Here is a 25,171-nt window from a genome sequence, read left to right on the forward strand (position 1 = left end):
GAGAGTGTTTCATGATCTGAACCAGAGAGTTTTAAAGTCAATATGAGAGAGACTCGTTCAAGTAAATTTTTTCCTTCATGACGGTTTATAATAATAGTCTCCTTTCAAAGAAGTAGGCGACACAGGCGAAGCCCAGCAAGGAGTGTGGATGATGACGACAGCGGGCACAGCCATTTACGAGAATAATTGTATTAATTCGATTTAAAAAAATATTATGTCTGCTTTTAGTTTTAGACACAGTTTTTTACACAGTTACATTTCTACTTCGATGAAAATGGTAGCAGTGACGTCCGTTAATGGTGTGTTTACTTTGCAAATATGGCATCCAGGAGCCGACTGGCTGAAGCTCGTCCAATCAGCTGCAGAGTAAGAATGACCCTCAGCAAACACTGCAGACGGCAGACTTTCCAGACCTAAGGAGAGAAGCAAACTTTATTCATAGAGACGCTTTCATTCATGGAACACAAACTGGTGTTACATTTAAAAACGCAAAAGACCCATGACTTAAAATGAAAGTCAATAATCCTTAACTCGCTAGACTCACTCATGCCTTTATCACCCTAAGTGAACCATTATCAAAGCTACTAACAGAAAACATGTTGGAATATGTGAATAACCGGAGCGTCATACAAAGCTGTCATCAGTTTCCCCCCTCACTATTGTTAATTCTCGGGTACCTAGGAAAACAGTAAACCTGTTGAGTAGCAGCAAGCATGATCCAGCAGTAACAAATCCTGTGTCTGTTGGATCAGACCACACCCCCTCCGCGGGCAGCTCCTCCGCAGCCGGACGCCTGCTCCTCCTCCCTGCGCAGTGAGCCTGCGCTCCCGGCCCCGTCTGTCCTCTTCTCCCCCAAAACCCTACCACCAGAGTCCTGCTGAGGGCTCTGGAGGCTCTTTTTGTCCGCTGTAAACCTGGGTGGCGGCGGCGGGCTGGAGTGTTGACTGGCTGGGTTGGCCTATGGGGAACCCTGGGCACTGAACCCAGAGCCAGGTCTCTCACACACACACACACACACACACACACACACACACACACACACACACACACACACACACACACACACACACACACACACACACACACACACACACACACAGACACAGACAGACCCTCTCGCCCTCCAATAATTGCTGACAGGCGTGGGTCGGGGGGGATCTTGCGTCAGTAAGTCGTCATGAGGAGTGACTCCCCTCCCAGGGATGCAAACATGGAGAGGGAGGGAGACGGAGTGGGGGAGGCCATCTGTTCCAGGGCCCGTCCTTTAGCTGGTTTACAGGCCTCTGGGACCTGTATAAGACTGACTCAGTGTTGGCTCTTGTCCGTAGTGATGTTGGTACAGGTGTGGGTGGTAGGGCCAGAGTTCACAAGAAGCTGCCGGGCATGACCTTAAACGCGTTTTCACTTGCATCTCGTCACGCATATTTACTATTTTAGTCACGTGGCGGACGGTTTTATCCGAAGCAGCTCTATTCCGATGCATGCCGTTAAGGAGCAGGTATTGGTTGGGGAATCGGCTCTGGGAATGCAGACATGAAGCGGTTTTGGCCACTAGACTACCCTAGCCCTATCTTGGGGAAGTTTTACATTCCCTTGCTCTATTATCCCGGCAGTGGAGCCATTGCTTCAATATTGCAGCGTGCTAGGAAGCCAGAACTTCCTGACTGGGGACCTGTTGTTTCCTCTTCCTGAACTGTTATCTGGTTTTACTGTTATTTAGCAAGCATGTTTGGGGATGCCGGACATCCAAGCATTTATTTTCCATTGATGACTTCAACTGGTTCTCTGATGTGCACATGACAAATGGACGTCAACTTTTGAACACCAGGTTGTGGAACAGAGTATTACGGTGGGGCTGGGGGCCTTTTGAAGATAAACAAAGAAAGTGACAGTTCCTTAGCGTTGCTTATTTCTCTGCAGACTCTCATCCTCGGCAGATGGTTCTGAATTATTCATGTCACGTTTTCGGTCTGTTTTTTTTTTCATTTTTGAAAGTGTACGACGCCGTTTGCAATTTATATGAGGAATTGTTCCTTATTGGAGATGAGTGGAGAGGCATTGAGGGCTTAATGAAGGGGATACAGGCTTTACAAAAGAGAGTACAGTGTAAATAACTGATGCCAAAGCAGACTCTGATAAGCTCTCTCTGTTGCCGAGTATAGCAGAGACCACGAGAGGCTTGGCAGACGCGGTGTGTGTAGTCACAGCTCCTCCTCCTGAGTGTTCAAGAGAGCCGAGTACTTGATGCTTGGATTTGAATACATTTCTCTTTCATTGTTATTTATACTAACGGCGGACAGAAATATCTCCTATTATTCTGAACGGCTAAATGCCGAGCAGCATAAACTCATCATGCTGGCCGTGTACAGGAAACAGAGGTGAAATTGGACAATAAAATGTTAACCCTCAATTTTATCTTTGGTTATGAGGGAGAAAGAGAACAAGATGTTGAAGGGTTAGATCGGTTTTGATCACATGTTTTATTTTTCATTTTGATGATTTGTTGCTCTTTAGAGTTTCACTCTTTACTTAAGTTACATATGCGTAGTAATGTATTAAATCATTAGGTTGACTATTTTACCTGAACAACCGTGTCACAACATGAGTTATGAAGAGGAAATCGGGGGGGCAAAGTTCAAAGTACAGACACTGCGAACAAGCTGGGGCACAACGGTGGTATCGAGGTGTGAACTAGCAGGAGAGTAGGCTCTCCGGCTGTCGGCACTTCAGCCTGGCGGATATGGGAAGTCAATAGCGGGTTTACAACCAACACGATTGTTGGGTTTGAAACCCGGGGACCGCAACCCAACAGAGGCTGTCTTCCATGTGGCCCAGGGAGACCACTTCCTACCATGGGCCTAACACCACCCCCCCCCTCCCCTCCATCGCCTCAGACAATAATTTCTTGATTATACAACAAGAGTGATTTGCTGATTTGGAACAGCCAGATTTGCGTAGCCGCTTATCAATATCAAACAAAACACACCTGCCACACACGTCCTCGGTGGACCTCGGCGCCAGCCACCAGCGATGAGCTTGCGAAGAAGTCTGGCTGCCGCCATTAAACCAGCAGAGTTCCTTAATTCTCGGCTACACTCGGTCCTCTTAGATTCCCATCTCTCCCTGGGCGTCTCACCTCTTGATCACCGTCAGCAGCGGTGGCGGCGGTAGAGACGCAACTGTCGGAGCTATCAGAAGCCACACTACTGGATCAGCAGCCACTGCCTGGCCAGCGTCTGGGCCAGGCCTCTCGAACGGCACGGCGTAATCTTCAAAGGCAGAGATGAACTCCTGCTGGCCCACGCCGATGGTTCATCATTTAGCGAGTTCCTCTTGACGGTGATAATTGACGTGTCTCAGTCTCCGCGCTCCAAGAGCTGGCGGTGGATCTGAAGTCGGAGCCAAGACAGGAGGAGGTCCAGGACAGAGCCTGACACTTCTTACTAATCAGGGAGAGGGAGAGAACAGAGACGGTTCCGAAGAGCAATCTAGTTTCCCTTTGAATGTCTGAATGTGCTTCATCACTCGCCCCGCTGGCGGAGCGAGTCTTAATTGTCCAGGGGGATACCAAAGCACAACCCAGAGGCAGGTCGGATGTAATGGAAGTGCGATTACTTTCTTTCATCCTGGGTACTGCGTTATTTTTCCCAATGGGGGGGGAGCGGGGTTGACGGCAAAACACAAGGGGTGTGAATAGATGGGGTGCTTTTTAGAGCGAAGAACGCCACCGCACGGTAAAAGGATTACCGCCTCATTATGGTCATTTCACTGCAGTATTCTGCATTATTCCATGAAAGTAATCTTATTGGCAGATGAAACAATTGTAATTATGCATTTAGCAATGAAGACCGGCTGGCAGGAAGCGAGTGCACAATTGAATTAGGCCGTTTGTGCCGAAAATGATGTGGGCTTTCCTCTCAATTAGACCCAGATCCACTAATGTTTTTACCCACTAATGCATTTCAATAATTTATCATTTGTCTCCTTGGTTCATTCAGTAACTAAGGGAGACGAACATAACAAAATGATTCCAATGATTGACAGAGGACTTATGGCATTTGCCTATTGGATGTTGAGTCATCTCTGTTTCAGCTTATGCTGTTATAACTCCCACATGTGAGGCCAATACAGGAAACACGTGACTTTACCTCCCTGCGGGACACTTCCTGCCCAGGCTGCCCTGTAATTGCAGTTCAACAGCGATGCCAGAGGTACCGACTTAGTGTATAGACTGTACCGGTGGAGGGCGGGGGCTACTGGCCTTCTCTCAGCCTGTAGTTCAGTCTAGGGCAGCTGTTACGGTGATTTCATAAGCATCCAAGACTCTGCAGATGAACCCCTAAGGAACCACATCTGCTTCCAAGACGAGCATGGATGAGGTCAGGTTAGTCGTTGTATGACGTCCGTGATGATCCATTGGTGTCTTGGTGTCTACGTTGGGGGGAGGGGTGTCTTCTCCATCTGGCAGGGTGGAATTAACTGCCAGGTTTAACTAAGGGACAGCGGGGCCAGAATGAGCTGAGTGTGGGTCAGGTAGGTCTCTGTTGCGTGTAATCTCACTGATTCCCTGAGCAGAACCAGAAGTTTGTGTTGCACAATCCCCCCCCCCCCCCCCCCGGCTCGGGGGCACAGGGTCTCCCAGGAACCGATGGACTTTTCCAGGGAATAATCTAGGGCTATGCCCCGGAACGAGACCTTTTGAGTCATGCTTGTTCGTTTGTTTGTTGTCGTGCACAGAACACGCATGACGTGTTTCAGGGGGGGGGGGATTGTAACGTTGTAGTGCTCTTATGTTCCTGACTCTCCTCAGCTCAGTGTTACAATGGGCCCCTCCCCTACCGGTCTCCAGCTTAGCGCAGTGCCAAACCATGCGCTTTTTGTTCTCTGCTATCCCACAGAGCTATTTTAACAACCGCTCCGGTAAGGAGATTAATTCATTTTAAATCTGCTGTTATATGGATATTGTTTAATGGAAGAATTAATATTTGATTTCTCATTAAAAAAATAGATTTGTACCGAAACAAAGCAGGAAGTCCACCTCTTCGGTAATTACATAAATCGTGCAATTTTTATTATATCTGCCGGGTATTGTCTCATGAAACACGAGACGAATGAAGTCCTGTTAGGCAGCAGGAATGTGAACGGCTCTGATCTTTCTCTGAAGCGGGCGGTTCCTCAGCGTTATCAACAAGTAACACAGCTATAATGACCACTTCATCTGGCAAACGACACATTCCAGCCAGCCAATCGCAAGTTCTGACCTTTTATACTAAATACACTCATGATTGTAATTTACTGGTAGGTTTTATGATCAGGCTTTATCGATGAGGATGGGGATCAAAACCCGGTTCTATCAAGGACCCGGTTCCACTTTTTTCAAAACCCGAAAATCATTAATGTTTGGGCTTATCGATACCACTATCGAGTCCCGTCGTCATTTTTTTTGTCCCTTAGGTCCTGTAACGTAATGTTGTGTCCCTCGAGTCGCGTCGCGGCATTTAAATCAAATCAATCCAATCCCTGCAGCATGTCTTGTCCAACAATGTTTTTGAATGTAAGCAAACAGGTATTACAAGTAAAACAAGTGAAGTCTGGCAGGTAACTTTGCTCGCGAGGATGGCTGAACGGGCGAAAAGGGCGAAAATAATTTATTGTAAAGGGGGGAACACAACCTCAATGGCCAAGCACATTAGCATTGTGCATCAAAAAAGACTGTCTTCTCCTTCTCCTGTCGCACCACAGAAGACGGGCCCGTCTTAATCATCCACTCAAACTACGAGCGGTAATCGCACACACAGACATTGTTGCTAGTCCCGTCAGTTAAAAATAGTAATCCAATTGTGAAATCGGTGTTGTAATCAGCAGCATACAAGCTAGTTATCTTAAAAAGTAAATAAAGTTTCAGACGTGCTGCGTGATGATGTGTTGAGGTTGGCTCAGTAAAACGACTGATAGGTTATCATGATGCGTTCAAATGTACATAAAGAAACGGCAAATTTAGTTTTTGGTGAGTAACATGAGTAATACTGTATTACTCATGTTTCTGTATTACTAATACAGTTGTATAGTAATCATTTTAGTTTATATAACTAAAACTACTGATGTCAATATTTATTAAGAATTACATATTCCATTTAAAATGCAATTATTTATTTCCTAAATATTTTCCTCATCACTAAAAACGCTTCGTATTTCCACCAATTAATAGAAAAGTATTGATAGTGGTATTGATAAAGACTCGGATCGTTAGGGAGTATCGAAAATTGTATCGATATCAATAGATATTAATGATCCCCATCCCTATTTATAGAGCATTGGAATGGCTGTACATCCAAAAGTGTTGGATACGTTTGTGATCGTAAGCTGTTCTCAATACATTACTCACGCACACATGCTGGTTCGCATGGTGCATTTGGAGCCCTTGTTAGGAAAGTGAACTTTGATCCAATTATAACAACGTCAAGCGCTGCAGAAGAGGACAACAATGAATGACTGGTTTGTCATTCAGTGTTGTCTCCGTCATCCATCCTGTTTCCGTCCCGATGTGAATTACATACGCAAACGCACACACACACACATGCTCATGCATTAGGGGTGCAGTCACACTATTATGCACCATAGTAAAGGTATGGGAGCAAAATGTGTGCCTAGAGCCTGGAATTTGTGTATTTACCAAGCTCAATTCAAATCAAATCCACCAGTTGTTTACTGTGTGGCAAGTGTATTTAGATATTCCTATTTCCCATACAAAGCTTTCTGAGGAGTAAATATTTGGACCTACTTTACAGTTAATTTAATTGAAGACAGACTTTGAGGAAAGTAAATGGATTATTGAGTGTCTGTGTATGTAAACCATCGAGCCATGATTAATAATGACATGTTTAAAGTGCATTTTGTACCACATCGGCTATCACCAGTGACTCCAATGTGTTTTGTTTTAACTCGGTCAAGCCCTGTCTTTATACAAACATGTTTTTGTGTGCGCCGTCCTCATCTCCTTGTGTGTGTTTGTGTGCTTGTATATAATTGGATGGTAAATGTGTGGTGGCTAACGGGCTATTTGGCTGTGGACATGGCTGTGGTAGTGGCCCCCCATTCAGCTGGTCCCGAACGGTAGGATGCAGTCATGCATGGCCTGTCATGCATGCCTCCTTTTTAAGTGCAAAGCGCAGAGCTGGTGCGATACAGGGGAGGGACAGATGTTCACATGATGTCTCTGGATCTTTTTCCCTTTGATACTGAAAAGGGTAAAAAATAAAAAGCATACCACTGACAGTGTCCATTGAGAAAATAGTAGTTATATTTGTAAATTTGTACGGTCATGTATTTATACGTTTTTAGTGTAATAACACATATTACCCCAAGGTTTCATCTCAGCCCCCTTACTAAAACGATGGTTATTAGCGCTGTGGTGAAGTATCGCGACCATTCAAACCCCACGTCTGTCCTCAACTTGATTGTCCTGGCGAATACAGCCCTGGGAAACGTAGGCGTGTAAAATAGCATCGAGTTCATCTACACTTGATCGAGTTCATCCGCCAGCCTTTGTCAACCCCCTACATTTTGCAATCACCACCCCTATGTCGGGCATTAGCATAAACCCGGGCGCCCATTTTCTCCAGCCATCAGCGGCTGTTGCCTATAAAGTAGGCCTGGAGATGAATGGAGAAGGCGCGGGCAGCATGGCTCGTAGACAAATTAGCTTGTGGGGAACGCTCGTGCATAGTTAAATGAAAAACGTAGCTCAGGGCGGTGAGGTTCTCCTGAGCTTGTTTGCTGAAGTTTAATGTCAGTAATGAGCCGTCGCTCTGCGTCCTGATAAATGAATGAGTGAACGGTGACAGGCGGGAGTATGAATGAGTTGCAGCAAATGATTTTTTTCTGCGGTAATTGGGTTCTGATGGTTGTTCCTGTGGCTTGACGGGTTACAGTGGTGTGCGAGGGAGTCAACATGCTGACAAGAAACATTGCCCCCTTTTGCTCTTTCTGTGTCATTTTTCTCTGAGGTTAATTAAAACCAAGGAAACCTGTTGAGCCTTTGAATGGCAGCGTGCAGATTGATGCGAGATTAGAGGAGGGGATAAAGACAATTCCCAAATGATGTCTGCTAATTGAAACGGTATACAGGCCAGCTTGCCTTGGCTCTTCTTCCCTTCCCCCGGCCGGCTCTGCCCTGCACTCCCTGCCTCCTCACCTCACGCTTTCCGCTGAGCGTCTGACTCCTTTTGTAAGAGTCGGTCAGTGTCTCCATGTCATCCTCCCACAAAGGCCTCCAGGGGCCCCCCCCGGCCCCTCCTAATGAGCATCCATCCAATCAGCACTTGGCATAGCAAAACATTTTCTACTCTCATGGAAAGTGCGGCCAACATGCGAGGTTTCTCGAGACACGCAAGCTCCATTCTTTCACCGCCGCATGTTTACGTGATCTAACACGCAATCCGCCGGGGTCGCGCAGGTCGCGGTGTGGCGTGCGCCGACTTATACACGAGGCGATGCTCCGGAGCCCGGCTCGCAGTTAAGAGGACCACTGGCATGGGTTTTTGGTTTTTTAGCTTCCTGCTAAATTATTATAGTGTGTTCTGTTTCCTAAAGAGTATTTTTTAGCGGCTCAGACTTTGATGCTTTGAATGTCGTCCGCCTCTATTTATATAAAGCATAATTTTTTTTGATAGAAATATTAATGAATGCCGTATTCGATGATTGTATACATGCTGGCGCTTTGGTGCCAGGCCAATGTGTTTGTGTTGCTAAGCTAGCTGGATGAAGTAGTTCATAATGGTGATGGCACGGTCTGCCATTTCCAGCGTATATGCTAATGAATGATGTGGCAAAGAAACTATGCAATGCAGTATGGAAGAAAAACAAAGTCACAAATGTATAGTAGCCTAATCAAGTACATACAATTTGTATTCTGTATTCTGTATCATGCTTGTAACTGATGCCTAATAAATAGCAACATTGGAATAGGCACCAGCCATTGTGACAAGCATTTTCTGTACAAAAAGGTTTAAAAACATGCTTGGGTTTCCGCTTCAAATCATGATTTCCGACTTCCGATGCATTGCTCCACGACAAATGCTTTGAGACATGTGTTGCATATGGAAATAACATCGGATAACTGCAAAAAAGATAAAAAAATCCATAAATCCCTAATGTGTACTTTTCCCAGTATTTTAATTTGAACAATGTCATATTTAGCGGTGGGTATAATGTGCCGTTGTTGGTGCAGATGAGCCTGGCGGGCTATAATCACCATTAGGTTTCCACCCAGAGCTCTGGTGAGGATTAGTGAGCAGGGGCACAGGAAGCCGGGTGGGTGGGTTTACTTGTGATCTATTTATAGAAACAAACACTTTCCATTATCCCCTCCATCTCTTCCTTCGCTCATACATAAATTCACCACTTAAAGCTATTGGCTGCTCGCACAGAAGAGGCATTGTCTCTTTGCTGGGTTCAGCTCTGCCCATCCCAGTAGATTTATGTATGAACGCCACCATAGATTAACCAGGGCTTTAAAGCAAGCCGTTTAAGATAAGATAAGGGGGAACTAATTAATCGCAGATGGGAAATTTGGGGTTTCAACTCTGTTGTGTAAAAGTGTATTTATTATATAACCGTTCGTTCCGATCAAGTAATTTGATTGGACAAGAGGCAGCGTTGATAGCGTATAATGGCACTTGGACTTTTAACTACGCATCTATCACTACGCTGTACAAGTGATCTCATAACCGTTAACACGATTTACCATGGTTATCCATCTTTGATTGGAACAAACTTTGCACCAAAGAGACAAACATATCTCCACAAACACCAATTGAGCTAAATTATGAATGGCATTCAGGAGAGGGCAAAGGGGAGGAAAGAAGAAGCAGCAGCTCTGTGGCAACGTCCTGTCTGCACAAGCTGTTCACTCACCGGGATCACACGCCGCCAAAGGGAAAGCACTTATTTCATCCTTCGCACAACAAATGGAGATCTACAGATAAATGTACATGTAGCTTGTAGAACTGTTGTATAAAAGCGATATCCTGCTCCATGTTGTGATCTTATACTAAACAACGACACCGCTGTGATGATGAATCAGAGCCATGCTGATATTCGGTCAACATCCCTCCCTCTCATGTGATGATGCACAATTAAAGTAATGTAGCCATTTAAGATGAAATTTCATGCATGTCACAGCAGGTAGGTGTTGGGCATCTTGCACCGTCGGGATCAAACCCGGAACCTTTGGTCTGGCAGTCCCGACATCCACACCCCTAGAGACCATCCTACACCCCTAGTTGGTTGACTTTACCTGCTAAGCCGAGGTCGTCATGCATGATCTGCCCATTGATGCTACAAGCTTAGCATCACGTCCAGAGGATCAGGATCAGGACATCTAATGAAGCAAAAGCCCTGTGGTGAGATGAGACTGACAATGGGTGCGGGATTACACCTGCTGCTGGTGTTGTGTATTAACCGCTACTCTGCTGTCCTGATAGCCCGCTGTCTCTCTGCGTTGCTTTGGGTTTGCTTTAGTTGCTGCTCTGAATGCACTGAACGTGTTACCGTCCATCTGTGTCCACCAGAGTAGGCTTTCTTTAGCTTCACGAGGCCAACGTTGCGAGCTAGTCAGGCAAAAATAGATCAGCTTTTGGTTGGCAAAATTTTGCCAATTAATTAAAAAAAATTGGCTTGATGGTTGGATGTGTAACCACTTACTATATCATATGGTTCGTTGGTCAAAAACACTGCAACTTGTTGTTTCCAAACATTTCCAAATCATGTCCAAATTTCCCAGCGTTCTCCAGCAAAGGCCATGGTTAGGCTGTACTGTTCAATGGGCCTCTGATGATTTGGACAGTCAGATTTATTGTCATTACTTGGAGGTTATTCATGTTCTCCCTTTGGTTTAACCTGGTGGGGCCAGAGGGTGGCTCAATGCAGTGGGTAACGCCTGGTTTAGCATCTCAAGCTACAGCGCCTGCATGGTTTTTGGGCTCTATTAATAAATAAACCGTTCCTTTTGGTGCACAGTGTGACTATGGACGGGGGAACTAGTAAAGTAGGAGTTTCCTTAGCAGCGCGTTGATGGACTGCGACTGCTCAGACAGACAGAGGGAGTGACGAGGACAGGGTGGGCAAAGGCTTATTGCCAGCCAAGCAACAACAAACAAACAAAACGTTCTGTGCTTGTTTGAGCCTGTGGTTTGTTAGGGTGCACGGAAGCAAACTTTGGTTATTTGGCTGTAATTGCAATTAGAGGTGGTTAATTGGAGGTCGATCCGATGATATGAAGCTCTGTGTGTGTGTGTGTCTGTGTGTGTGTGTGTGTGTGTGTGTGTGTGTGTGTGTGTGTGTGTGTGTGTGTGTGTGTTCTCCCATGTAGTTAAGCTCACCTCTCACGACGACCTTCTGTTGTGGGCTCTCTCTCATCCCTCTGTCACCAGAGTACATTAGAGCTTTCACCTGCTCTTAATTCCCATTGCGACCCCAGCAGTGTTGGAAGCTATATCTGCCTTTCGTCCGGAAAACGACCACAAACATCATCCGTTACCCAGCTCATATGCAGAGTATGCTAGGGGAGCCTAGTTAATATTATAACTAGCCCGTATGCCATCAGGTGCCAAAATAGACGAGGCAAGACAGTATTTTATTAATCGCAGTACTACTTGGTAGTCATTTATATAGTATTTAACAAAGCAATATACTTTTAATACCAATTCCTTGCTTTTGAATTGTTGGCAGTAACTTGATTATAGCTAGCTACTGAGAACATGCGTAAAATGTCCCAACATTGACTTGGCCTATGTTGCTCTGAAACGATGGAAAGATTTCAACTGAGTGTAATGATGGAGAATAAGAATGCCTTTTATGCATCTTAATCTTTTTTATTGTGCACTTTGGTGTGTGCAAGCGTAGGCTACTTGTATCATGTGTGGAATAGTCCCTCAAAACATTGTTGATGATCATTCTCATGTTCTTTGTTGTTACTAGGCAAAGTGATACAATGTGGTTTTTGATTTTCTTTCGTTTTTATGATCATTGTTTATACTGGGGAAAGAATTGTACCGCTACATTGTGTTCTAGCGGTGGTTTAATGAAATCGGATACGAGATGTATCTGCTTTCTTGACACACACACACACACACACACACACACACACACACACACACACACACACACACACACACACACACACACACACACACACACACACACACACACACACACACACACACACACAGTCAGATGATACGTGGCTAATTACCGGTTTAAGCTCTCCAGCATCCTCTCTCAGGCTCGGTATTAGAAACCAAATCTTATAATTAACCCATCGCCTCGCATGGAGCCAGCCGCGGTGGCCGTGTCAAGAGCCCTGTGCTGACACTCCTATCTTCCCAGAACTACCCCTCTGCTACCCCCTACAACACCCTACCCCTCCACCCAGCTCCAAGTGCCTTCCTAAATAGCCCCGTTTTTAGGGAAAGTTGAGCCTCCTAATGCACCTCTTCATGGGAGCTCTCCCACCATCCATCTCTGTTAATGGAGAGAGAGCTGACCTTGTGGCTTCTTCCTCTTCCTCCCTTTGTTCTCCTTGGCACCATTACACTCCTCCTCTAAGGACCCTCCTCATCTCCTCTCTGGTGTCCCAATCTCAATGCAATGTACAATGAAATGAACTCTATGTACATTGTTCTTAGCGTATGGAAGAGAGAAGGACATGTTACGAGCACGGGACGGTTGATAGCAATTATAACCGATACCAATTCAAAAGGACAAAAGGTCGAGACCTCTGTACAAATGATGAGCTGTGTAGAAAGGTTTGAATATAAATCATTTGTAAATATTTATTAATAATGACGTTTTGGGAATCGTGTAGTCCTTTCCTATCGTACGGTTGTGAATTGTAATTTCTAGAAAAGGAAATCAAATGGGACCGTGTCTGTGCGGAACAGGGTCAGAAAGGAAGCAACACACTAAAAGTTACGAGCCAATATCTCCACCCTGGTCCTCTTCTTGAAGCATTCGCCGGAGGAAGGAGACAACATTATACACAGGGTGGCGAAAGCAGGACTCTTCCGACCTTCTAACTTCCATGAAATGGAAATATTTTGGAAATATATCTATAACAAAAGGCGTACATGTACATCACCCATGGAGTACATCAATCCTGGTTAATTATTGCTAAGCAGGTAGTTCATAGTTGTGGTCCCATTTAGCTCCTCATGGCAGAGCATGGCGTTGATACCACCAGGGTTAGGGGTTCGTTTCTGCGGCCATGCTGCTATGAATTTCGTGTGTGTGTGTCATGTATTATTAATATAAAGCTACTTATTTCATGTTCATTTTTTGGTAATTTGTCTGCCTATGTTCATTTTTTCTTCTGAGAAATATGTGCAGAGGCGAGTAGATATTAAAGTAAATATATGCTCTTATATAGCGGTTTAATCCTGTCTGAGTTGTTTGGCTTCCAGTCTCGGTGTCTGTTGAATGCAGATGATACAAATCTATTATTTAGAGGATTCATTATCATATCATTATGAACCCAACCTCTGGTTAACGGGGTCTCTTTGCTCGGCCTTGCTGCGCGCACAGTCTGTTCAAGGCTTTCCATGTAAACAAGGCCCTCTGTGAAAAGGATCCAAATGGCAGCGTTGACGTAGGAGGAGGGCTGTGATGATAATAACAGAACGATTCTCTGTGCATCAGATGGCCAGGTAATCCTAGTGCAAACTACTGCTAATGCCGAGGAGACTGGGCATTACCACGCGTAATCCCCTGACCGCTGGTTTACATGCCACTGGTGTTGCAGTTTGTCAGACTTTGTCTCACTCACTTTCTCTTCCTCTCGTCTTCTTTGTCTGTCTCACTCCACTTGTTCTTTCTTCTTGCTCTCTCTTTACCCCTTCTGTCTTGCTCTCTGCATCTGTCTCTTTCTGTGTCTCTGTCTCGTCGCCCCTTTTGTTTTTCTTTTGATGAAAAGAGGGACACATGGCGTGGCGTGGCATTAGCATCGAAGCTAACGTGTCAGTGCCAACGGTTAATAGTGTTCTTTTGCGTTGAAGCTAATGTGTGTGTCTAACGTGTGTGTCTTAACAGTTACCCAGTGAGTATAGCGAGCTGCAGATGGACTGTGTGTACCCAAGCTCTGTTCAGAAACACTCTGTTAGGAGTCGGAGCTTAGAACCGCCGAATTACTTTACGATTTGATTTAATCTTCCCATGAAGGGGGTATTTCAAGCCTAGTTCTTATGTATTGGATAAAGTTCAGTTCGTGTTTCTAGTAAAATGCCTTCTGACAAGTGTTTGATATTGAATAGAGCGTCAATGTGCTCGATCAGACAAGGTTCACCATCAGCAATAAGGATTAACAGCAAACGCTGGCTTGAAGTGCTTTGAAGTTGAAGATAATCATTTGAATATTGCCAGGGCCTAACGCTATCTCTGTGCTGCTGGAATTGACGGTATGCCAGGCCTATCCATCATGTCCTGTTTGATCAGAGATCTTCTTTATCTGGAGCTCCTCAGGGCTTCATGACAAGAGGGCTCTTGTGAACAGTCAACCCATGTTGAATAATTTAATAGGTTTCCATCGCTCCTCAAATGTTTTCCTCCACCTGCGAGCACAACACGTGTGCAAACAGGACCTGATTGTTCTTTTTAACATACTGCTTGTATACTTATATGAGGAAGTATAGCTCCCTCTCAGGTGTGTGTGTGTGTGTGTGTGTGTGTGTGTGTGTGTGTGTGTGTGTGTGTGTGTGTGTGTGTGTGTGTGTGTGTGTGTGTGTGTGTGTGTGTGTGTGTGTGTGATTACACATTAGCAATGCACACCTAATAAGCGTAGGCTTATTAGGTGTGTGAGCCCAAAAAGAGAGCCCAAAAGTGTTTGTATAGACATAGAATAGACGCATTCAGATTGTGCGTGTTTGTGTGTGTGTGAGATCATGTCCGCCTGGCTTTTTTAAACAAGCAGAGAGCCCCCATCCCCCCCATCCCACCCCACTCAGCACTCCCTTACACCCAGAGCCAGGAGCTGAGCCAAGAGCAGCCGTACGCTAAACATTCCCCACGCCCAGCCAGAGAGAGCCAGCCCTGGGAAGGTACTGCATTGACGTCAGAGGGAGCCACATGTAAGAAATACCTCCCTAATTACCCAGAATGTGCTGGCTTATTGTGCAAAAAAAAAAAAAGTTCCCCCGTTTGCCTTCACTGCACAAAAGTCGACTCTTTGTTATGATCCGTCGTCTGGCTACCTGCGGGATTTCGCCTCTCCTTCAACTCTCTGCTTTCACCGCTTTTTCTCCTTTCCTCATTTACTCTCTCGTGCCTTCATCTTCTTTCCATTGCTTCCTCTCCTTTCTTTCCATGGTACTTTTGTACCGACTGAAAAAAGTGTAAAGAAGATTGTTTTCACACAAGAAATAGCAGGCATGCACTTGCACACCCGCACACATGTATGCATGCACACTCACTCGAGTGTGCTACAACTCAAGCGCACACTTACTTGCACGCACACCCGTATAAATACACAAACGCACACACAGCCTTACTCCTGAGTTTGTATACATTCTTCAGGAGGGCTTCCTTGTTTACAGAGGCTGGCTGGCGTGTTTGGATTCTTTCTGCTGACCTGCTGGTCCTAGCTTTGCTGTCCTAGCTAATAGCTACCCTATCCTCGCTCTGTCTTATAGCGCTGTGCTACTCTCTTTTAGCAACTTGCTATAGAACTGCCCTTGTAACATTCTCATAGCTCTGTCCAAGCTAGTGCTGTTTAGGCTACTCTGACATAGCTCTGTCCTCGCTAGTGCTGTCTACTCTATAGCACTCTCTGTCCTAACTAGCACTGTCCTAGCTAGCACTGTGCAATCTGCTCTCTCCAAGCTCTGCCCAACAGCACTTTGTCTCCTCATACTAGATATGTTATGCTAGCTACACTTCTAGCACTGTGCTATCAAAATCTGCATGGTATGAATAACTATGAAAATGGGTCCACTATTTAGTTAATTTAGCTGCACTACTATTTAGCAAAGTAAGGAAACTTTAACTCAGTCCAATGTCCGTGTGTGTTTGTGTGTGTTTTTAATTTTGTAAAAGTTAAATAATATAGGGCAAACACAGAATTGTGTGTGTTTGTTGGTTGGATATTTTGTGTGTATGTCGGAGGGTTATGGGTGCGTGGGTGTGTGTGTGGGGGGCTGGGTGAGTGGGGTACTAAACGTGTTGGAAAGGGGACTTTAGAGGAAAGACAGGGATTTGCAGGGGCTCCAGTATCAGATTTAGGAATGCCTTTGAGGCAACATTTCACCCCCCCCCCCCCCGCCCCCTCCCCATGCCTTTTTTAAGCCGAGTGGGGTGGAGGCTGTGAGAGGATGAAGAGATGAAGAAGAAGGATGAAGGAATAGCCGCCATAACTCGTCACAGAATGTGTGTGAATTTGAATGATTGAAGGTTATTTAGGATCCTGAAACCACAATGCACGATTGTACGATAAAATCTGATAGACTGTTGATGTTGTTTCTAGGTTGAGAAGTTGACATGTCTTGATCCTTTTCTTGTCGTTTTCTCAATTGCTTTGGTTTGATTGTCATTTTAGGAGTCATTTCTGGCAGAGAGAAAGGAAGATAGACAATAGGAGAGAGAGACACACGTACGTTGTAGGATATTGGGTTGAGGTCAATCCTGTGTTGGTCTCAGCCTGCCTTAGTCTTTTACCTCTCTCCCTACCTCAATAGTCTCTATACTTCCCTCCCCATCTCACTCTGTGCTCTCTATCTCTCCATCTCTATCTCTCACCCTCACCCTCTCTCCTGGAAACCATCAAAACCATATTTATTACCACACACAGTATCTTTAATTAACTTTTTTCTACATAAATAACCCCTGCTCTGGGCAGAGTTAAGTGTGTGTTTGATAGACTAGAGGTCTTATATGTAACACACACACACAGACACACACAGACACACACACACACGCACGCACGCACGCGCACGCACACGCACACGCACACAGGCAACCATCTAAAAATGTCCTGTAGTATTACTCTGGTTGGTTGAGGACACCCACAGGAAGTGTGCCGAGTGACCAATAAACATGGCCGCCGCGTCAACATGGTGGTTTGAGCCGATCCGAGATGAGTGAGCTCAGGAGGAGCGAGGTAAAACAACCAGGGTGTGTTTTAAAGAGACATGTCCCCCGTCTTGGATTGCCTGCTGTGGAGGAGGTGAATGCATTGTGCAGTAGATCTGAAAGCTGGGCTCTGTAAAATGCTCTCGTGTTTAGAATCTGGTTTAACTCTCATTCCACAACTTAAAATGGATAAAGGCGCACTATTTATTTATTTGTTTCCCCGAGTCTATCTTACTTATGAGTTGTGGTCGGGTCGCTCGTTCCACACCAATCAGGGGCAAAGAGCTGGAACAACCAATTATTTACGGCACGGAAAAAAGCGTGTGCACCTACCATGTATTGGCTTAGCTTCCCAAATGGCAGCGAGGCGCCTTAATTATAGCACTGGATTGAACCCTGACTCAGAAATGCAGCGAGAAAGACCTCCGTTTCTTTTGGAGGTGACAGTCGTCTGACACACAGATGTTCTGCTCTGTGATCTGTGTACGGCGCCGTTCCTCTGAGGAATGCGGCAACCCATAGTCCTGATCTGCCATTTGAACGCAAGCACGCACGCACACACACACTCTGTGTTTTACTTGTGGGGACGTTGTTCAGATGCATGCACTTAGTGTATTTCTAGACCTGATCTGCCATGTGATAACCATATGCGGGATGGTTTGTAAAACCTCATGGGGACCGGGTCCGAGAGACAAAGGGGCCCTTCTCTCCACCCAATGACCCCTCTGCTCCACTCTGGGTTTCCGTGTCTAGGACTGCAAAGATGCTTGAATGCAGAAACACTTGCTCACTCCCACACACACTCTCAGACTCACTCACTGACTCACTCACTCTCTCGCTCACTATCACAGACTCACTCTCTCTCTCTCGTAGACACTCACTCCTTCTCAGGTATCAGGGTGATCTCTTGTGTCTCCCTGTGGAGCTCTCCCCTGAAGCCAGCCTTCTGCCACTACACATGGCTGCCCGCCCCTCATAAAGACCATCACTAACCCCTCATAAAGACTAGCTATCACTAACCCTAACTCCCTCGTAAAGACTCACCATCAGCAACCGTAACCTCCTCACAAAGACCATCACTAACCCCCTCATAAAGACCATCACTAACCAGCTAGAGGTGTGACGAGATCTCGTGCCACGAGATCTCGCGAGATTAAACTCGACGATATTACCCGTCGGGTTAAAAATCTGTCTCGCGAGATTTGTGAGCTATCCAAACTTCTATTTGTGGCCTGTAGGGGCAGTAATGCGCCTTTGCTACGTCCAGAATGACGTTGGAAAATACCCGTATTACCGTCGAAGATGCCCCCGCCACTTTTAAATCATTTGTTTGGCAGCATTTTGGGTACCCGGCGGAAATTATGAATGGCAGTACAGTGACTGATAAGACGGACCATACCAAGTTGTCAGTGACATACTTGGTCAGACTCTGTTTGCACTATTTGCACTCTATATTTACGAGGTAGAACTTTGATTTGGTTTTTGCACATAATATTGTTTGCACTTGAAAAAAAGAGAATTATATAATTTAATTTATTTTACATAAACTTTTATCAATGTTAGTTTTAGTTTCAATTTCATGCATGTAAAGAGTTATAATAAAACATTTCAAAATGCATGTGCAACTCGGTTAAATAAAAGTCTGTTGGTCCAGTCATATATTTTGTCATTGTAGTTTTCTAAAAATCTCGTCTCGTCTCGTGAACCGAATATCGTGTCTCGTCTCGTGAGCTGAGTGTATCGTCACACCCCTACTAACCCCTCATAAAGACTAGCTATCACTAACCCTAACTCTCTCGTAAAGACTCACCATCAGCAACGGTAACCTCCTCATAAAGACCATTACTAACCCTAACCCCCTCATAAAGACTAACTATCACTAACCCTAACCCCCTCATAAAGACTAACTATCACTAACCCTAACCCCCTCAGAAAGACTAACTATCACTAACCCTAACCCCCTCATAAAGACCATCACTAACCCTAACCCCCTCAGAAAGACTAACTATCACTAACCCTAACCCCCTCATAAAGACCATTACTAACCCTAACCCCCTCATAAAGACTAACTATCACTAACCCTAACCCCCTCATAAAGACTAACTATCACTAACCCTAACCCCCTCATAAAGACTAACTATCACTAACCCTAACCCCCTCATAAAGACCATCACTAACCCTAACCCCCTCATAAAGACTATCACTAACCCTAACCCCCTCATAAAGACCATCACTAACCCTAACCCCCTCAGAAAGACTAACTATCACTAACCCATATCCCTCATAAAGACTATCACTAACCCTAACCCCCTCATAAAGACTAACTATCACTAACCCTAATCCCCTCATAAAGACTAACTATCACTAACCCTAACCCCCTCATAAAGACTATCACTAACCCTAACCCCCTCATAAAGACTAACTATCACTAACCCTAACCCCCTCAGAAAGACTATCACTAACCCTAACCCCCTCATAAAGACTAACTATCACTAACCCTAACCCCCTCATAAAGACTAACTATCACTAACCCTAACCCCCTCATAAAGACTAACTATCACTAACCCTAACCCCCTCAGAAAGACTATCACTAACCCTAACCCCCTCATAAAGACTAACTATCACTAACCCTAACCCCCTCATAAAGACTAACTATCACTAACCCTAACCCCCTCATAAAGACTATCACTAACCCTAACCCCCTCATAAAGACTAACTATCACTAACCCTAACCCCCTCATAAAGACTATCACTAACCCTAACCCCCTCAGAAAGACTAACTATCACTAACCCTAACCCCCTCATAAAGACCATCACTAACCCTAACCCCCTCAGAAAGACTATCACTAACCCTAACCCCCTCATAAAGACTAACTATCACTAACCCTAACCCCCTCATAAAGACTAACTATCACTAACCCTAACCCCCTCATAAAGACTATCACTAACCCTAACCCCCTCAGAAAGACTATCACTAACCCTAACCCCCTCATAAAGACTATCACTAACCCTAACCCCCTCATAAAGACTAACTATCACTAACCCTAACCCCCTCATAAAGACTATCACTAACCCTAACCCCCTCATAAAGACTAACTATCACTAACCCTAACCCCCTCATAAAGACTATCACTAACCCTAACCCCCTCATAAAGACTAACTATCACTAACCCTAACCCCCTCATAAAGACCATCACTAACCCTAACCCCCTCAGAAAGACTATCACTAACCCTAACCCCCTCATAAAGACTAACTATCACTAACCCTAACCCCCTCATAAAGACCATCACTAACCCTAACCCCCTCATAAAGACTAACTATCACTAACCCTAACCCCCTCATAAAGACTAACTATCACTAACCCTAACCCCCTCATAAAGACCATCACTAACCCTAACCCCCTCATAAAGACTATCACTAACCCTAACCCCCTCATAAAGACAATCACTAACCCATATCCCTCATAAAGACTATCACTAACCCTAACCCCCTCATAAAGACTATCACTAACCCATATCCCACATAAAGACTATCACTTACCCTAACCCCACATAAAGACTAACCGTCACTTACCCTAACCCCCTCATATAGACTAACCATCACTTACCCTAACCCCCTCATAAAGACTAACTATCACTACCCCTTTCCCCTTGTAACGATCGCACATACATACACTGTTTCTGGTACCCTCATAAAGGTACCATCACACATGCACAGCTGTGTGGCGCTGTTGGCCTTCCCATCTCAGGATGCCCACAGGAAGTGCTGGGTAACCAGTAAACATGGCCGCAGCATAAACACAGTGGTTTAGGGGAAGCTGTGCCGACCAGTTCTGGTGAGGTTCACAACACACTCGGTTTCTGTTTGCAGCAGCCTTAGATGATCGAGAGACGGAGAACTTTAAAGCCTCTGTCAGCCTTCCAGGCTTCAACCTCTTCAACCTCTTCCAGTTATTAAAATAATATATGTATATATTTTTTTGGTATTTTGTTTTTCGTTTTGGGTAGCTTGTGTTCAGTCCTCTTTTACGATTACGTTGTCGTTGTAGCTTGCAGGTTGTTTGACTTCATGGCCAAACCCAGAGACAATTTAACACCATCTACCCCAAAAGGGAATTTCTTTTAAGTGATTGCTTTAATTATACAACCTAGGTTTTATTCAGTTATTCATATTAGGTCATTTAGGCGTTGATACGTCTCATTATGTTTGACAACTGATTCAGAAACAGAGCTGAATCAGGAACGTTCTCAGAATGTATTATTAAAATTTTAGATTTTGTGATGGAGCCAATGTCTGCGACTCTGCGGCATGCTTTCTATCCGGAGTGCAACAATTAGTTTGGAAGTGAAGTGTGTGCGTGCGGGTCTGTGTGTCCGTTGTGTAGCTGTGTCCATCTGTGTTGTGAACCAGTTTTGGCCGGTCCAGCTGCTGTGTGTCACCTGGTTAGCAGGGCCAGTGGCAGGTTCACCCTGAATCTCACAGACTAACTCCGTCCCCCGTCCCCCCCCATCCCTGGAGCAGACGGCCGGTGCTTGGGGGGAGGGGAGGGGGACGAGAGGCGGGGCAGACAGGATGGTGCAGTTGGCAGTCAGCGCTGACAGCTCCACTAGGGCTGGTGGTTGGGGAAGAGGCATCAGGTCAGGCATACTGCTCCTTCCTCCGCCTCCTTCTCCCCCTCCTCCTCCCTTATTCTCCTCCTCCTCCCCCCTTCCTCCCTCCTTCTCCCTCCACTGCTCAGAGCGGTGAGGTGAAGGTGAGGGCACCCTGAGGTGAGGGCACCCTGGGGTGACCATCCTTGCCCCCTGCCCCTGTGTGTGTGTGTGTGTGTGTGTGTGTGTGTGTGTGTGTGTGTGTGTGTGTGTGTGTGTGTGTGTGTGTGTGTGTGTGTGTGTGTGTGTGTGTGTGTGTGTGTGTGTGTGTGTGTGTGTGTGTGTTGAAGTGTATGGGTTTGATGCACGTGCGGTTTGCATGGTACAAACCACACATGGTGTGCACGTCGATCGGGGTTGTGTATGTGTGTGTTAAATGTGTTGTGCATGCATTGCTTGGGACAGTGTGTGTATTGTGTAGGACAAGTGCACCAGAGCAGGTTAACTATCTTTTGCCTCAGGCACATGGATGTGAGGATGTCACCAGACGGGGGAGGAGGTGGGGGGGGGGGGGGGGGGAGCAGTCCTCTGGGTAGCCCAGGTGTCGGTCTGGTGTCTACTGAAGCAGCCTCAGCAGCTTCCTGTATCCAGCGCCATGGCAACTTGTCCCGGCGCCAGGAACACGGTTGGTTTGGCGAGCACCTGCTTCCTATCGCCATGAGGAGCGGGGGGCGGTGGGGGGGGGGGGGGGGGACACGTATGTCCAGACACACGCTAGTCCTGGAGGGTAGGACTCGCCACATATGTTGAACAGGCATCTCTATCTCTATCTGCAGTCTCTCTCTCTCTACAGTCTCTCTCTCTCTGTCTCTCTCTCTCTCCACAGTCTATTCACCACCCTCTACCTCTCTGTCTCTGTAGCTCACTAGACTCTTGGCAGGTCTCTCAAATCTCTTTTTTTTTCTTGTGTGGGATATGAGGTAATTCTTCTATCTAGCACTGGAACAGCAGATGGTATTGTACCGGAGCACCGTAATAGAGCGTGGCTGCGTTGTGGTCGGTCTGCTACTGTGCTCAGCAGTGGTCCAGGGCAGAGCGGCTAAAGTGGATGGATGAGAGCCTTGATGTAATTCTGTGCTTAGTGGACGGACACAGGTGTGCGCACGCAAATACATACACACACACTCAAACATAACATTTTGCCTCCCAGACGGGGTCAATTAGAGCAGTGTGTCTGGTGGACAAATACTCAAGAGTCTCTGAAGCAATTGTTATCCGCCGTGAAAGCCTATCCATGTCCCTTTTATATATAGAGAGAGACGGATAAAGAGGAAGATGTGGAATTGATGTCTTAGTCTACACGTGGGTTAGCTTTCCTCTCAACCTTGTTTGTTGTGCATAAAGTAACAAATTATATTGTGTTCTATGTGTGATCAAAGGTATGAGGACCGTGATATCAGTTTTTGGTTTGCGGCAGACAACACTATGACGACAATGGTCTGAATGAGCTTTATTAGGTGTTTACCTTTTCATTAAGGCACTTAGCAGAAGCTTTTACCCAAAGGCTTCCTGGACAGAGTGCTGCGTAGTCATAGGAATCACAAATGCAAGGTCAGATGTATTAAACAATCCCAATGGGCCTCTATTACAACGTTTCAGAAATCAAGTGAAACCTGTGTATGACATATTCAGAACATAATAACCCAATATTTTTTGGGCATATATTGGGTCCTTCATTGAGCAATGCTTGACGTAGTATACTGAAGGGTGTAACTATAAAACGGTTTGTTGTAATCCCAGCATGGTAACGGAAAACATGCGTGCCAGCCTCGCGACTTGCTCGCTGGCGTTATTTGTTTATGCTGGTTACCATGTAACCAACGTAAACATGGCAGCATCCGTCCCGCACGATTCCTCGAAATACGGGAAGACCCGAGAGAGAGCCCACGGCCGCTTTTTCCTCGGCAGGGTTCAAAGGGGTCATCTGCCCAGTCCCCTGAAAAAAAAGACATCAACCAAACACCGGCACCAGCTGCTTTCCCATGGCGACCAAATTCTGTAGACACACACGTTAGCGCACGCTACTTCCTCAAAGGGCCTTCACAAAAACAGAAGCCACTGACTGCCTGTCTGTGTCTGTCTGTCTGCCTGCCTGCCTGCAAGTCTGTCCGTCTGCTGCCATCATAGTGTTGGGGTTAGGTTGTGTGACAAATGCAAAAGGTCCTGGGTTTCATCCCCGAAGTCTTAGTGTATGAGATGCCCCTCAACTGCTACCTGCTCCTTAGTGTCCTGCATCTGAATTGACTGAGTCACCTTGGTAAAAGGCGTCTGCCAAATGACTTAAGTACTTATGTAAGGTGTGTTCCCCTATTCCCCAGCCAATCATGATGGATGTTTATCTGCAAGGCTGAGTAGACCATATAGGACTGCAGATTACAGCTGAACAACTATTTTATTTTCCATTTTGTTTATTAAGTGGTTTGCTCTCTGCATTTGGTAAGCCTGTTTACTGTGAATGAAACGGAGACAATGGGATTTCTTCGATGGCTTGTGAGTAAATATGTTGTTTCTGATGACCGGATGAAGTATCTGTTTTCATCTGATGCGAGTGTGTGTGAAAGAGATATATATATATATATATATATATATATATATATATATATATATATATATATATATATATATATATATATATATATATATATATATATATATATATATATATATATATATATATATATATATATGAATGATTAATTTAGCCCCGCCCTGTATCATTTATTAATCATTGAGACAGTATGCTGTGGCTCAAAATAGAAGCAGGCAACACGCACACGCACACGCACGCACACACACACACACTGTAGACGTGATTGTCATGTGCAAGTACTTAACCGAGCACATGGTCTTAAAAAAACCTCTCTTTCTCATTCACCCCTCTCCTTCCATCTCTGCCTCCCCCCCTAGGCGATGGTCAGATGCTAGTATTGCATGCAATATATTCTCCAAAGCCTTTATTTGTTGCTTTTTGTGTATATTTTGTGGCTTGAAAGCACGAGGGATGTTTCAGTAGCAGGTGGGGAATGGAACCCGGTCCCCACTACAAGGCATATAGTCAACATGGTTTGAGCGCCAGGGAATACCCAGGAGGTATTTATATGCGATGCTGATCCCAGTTGTACCCTCTGTCTAGACGAAACGAGTCTGAAGAAAGCAATGCCTCCTTTTTACTGGGGAAACAGTAAATCAGGTACTGTGTTTTGCTATTTAGACGAACATGCATCTTTGAGAGATATTTCTTGGGTTTGTAAAGAGACTGTTGTTTTGTCAAAGGTATTGATTGTTGAAATAATTGTGTGTGTGTGTGTGTGTGTGTGTGTGTGTGTGTGTGTGTGTGTGTGTGTGTGTGTGTGTGTGTGTGTGTGTGTGTGTGTGTGTGTGTGTGTGTGTGTGTGTGTGTGTGTGT

General features: G+C 45.4%; 1 pseudogene; it reads left to right on the plus strand.

The window, feature by feature from the left end:
* Positions 1–25,171, plus strand: part of LOC132448827 (histone deacetylase 4-like) — a 101,306-nt pseudogene that overhangs the window by 11,594 nt on the left and 64,541 nt on the right.

Source organism: Gadus macrocephalus, chromosome 20, assembly GCF_031168955.1.
Source record: "Gadus macrocephalus chromosome 20, ASM3116895v1".
Lineage (NCBI taxonomy): Eukaryota > Metazoa > Chordata > Actinopteri > Gadiformes > Gadidae > Gadus > Gadus macrocephalus.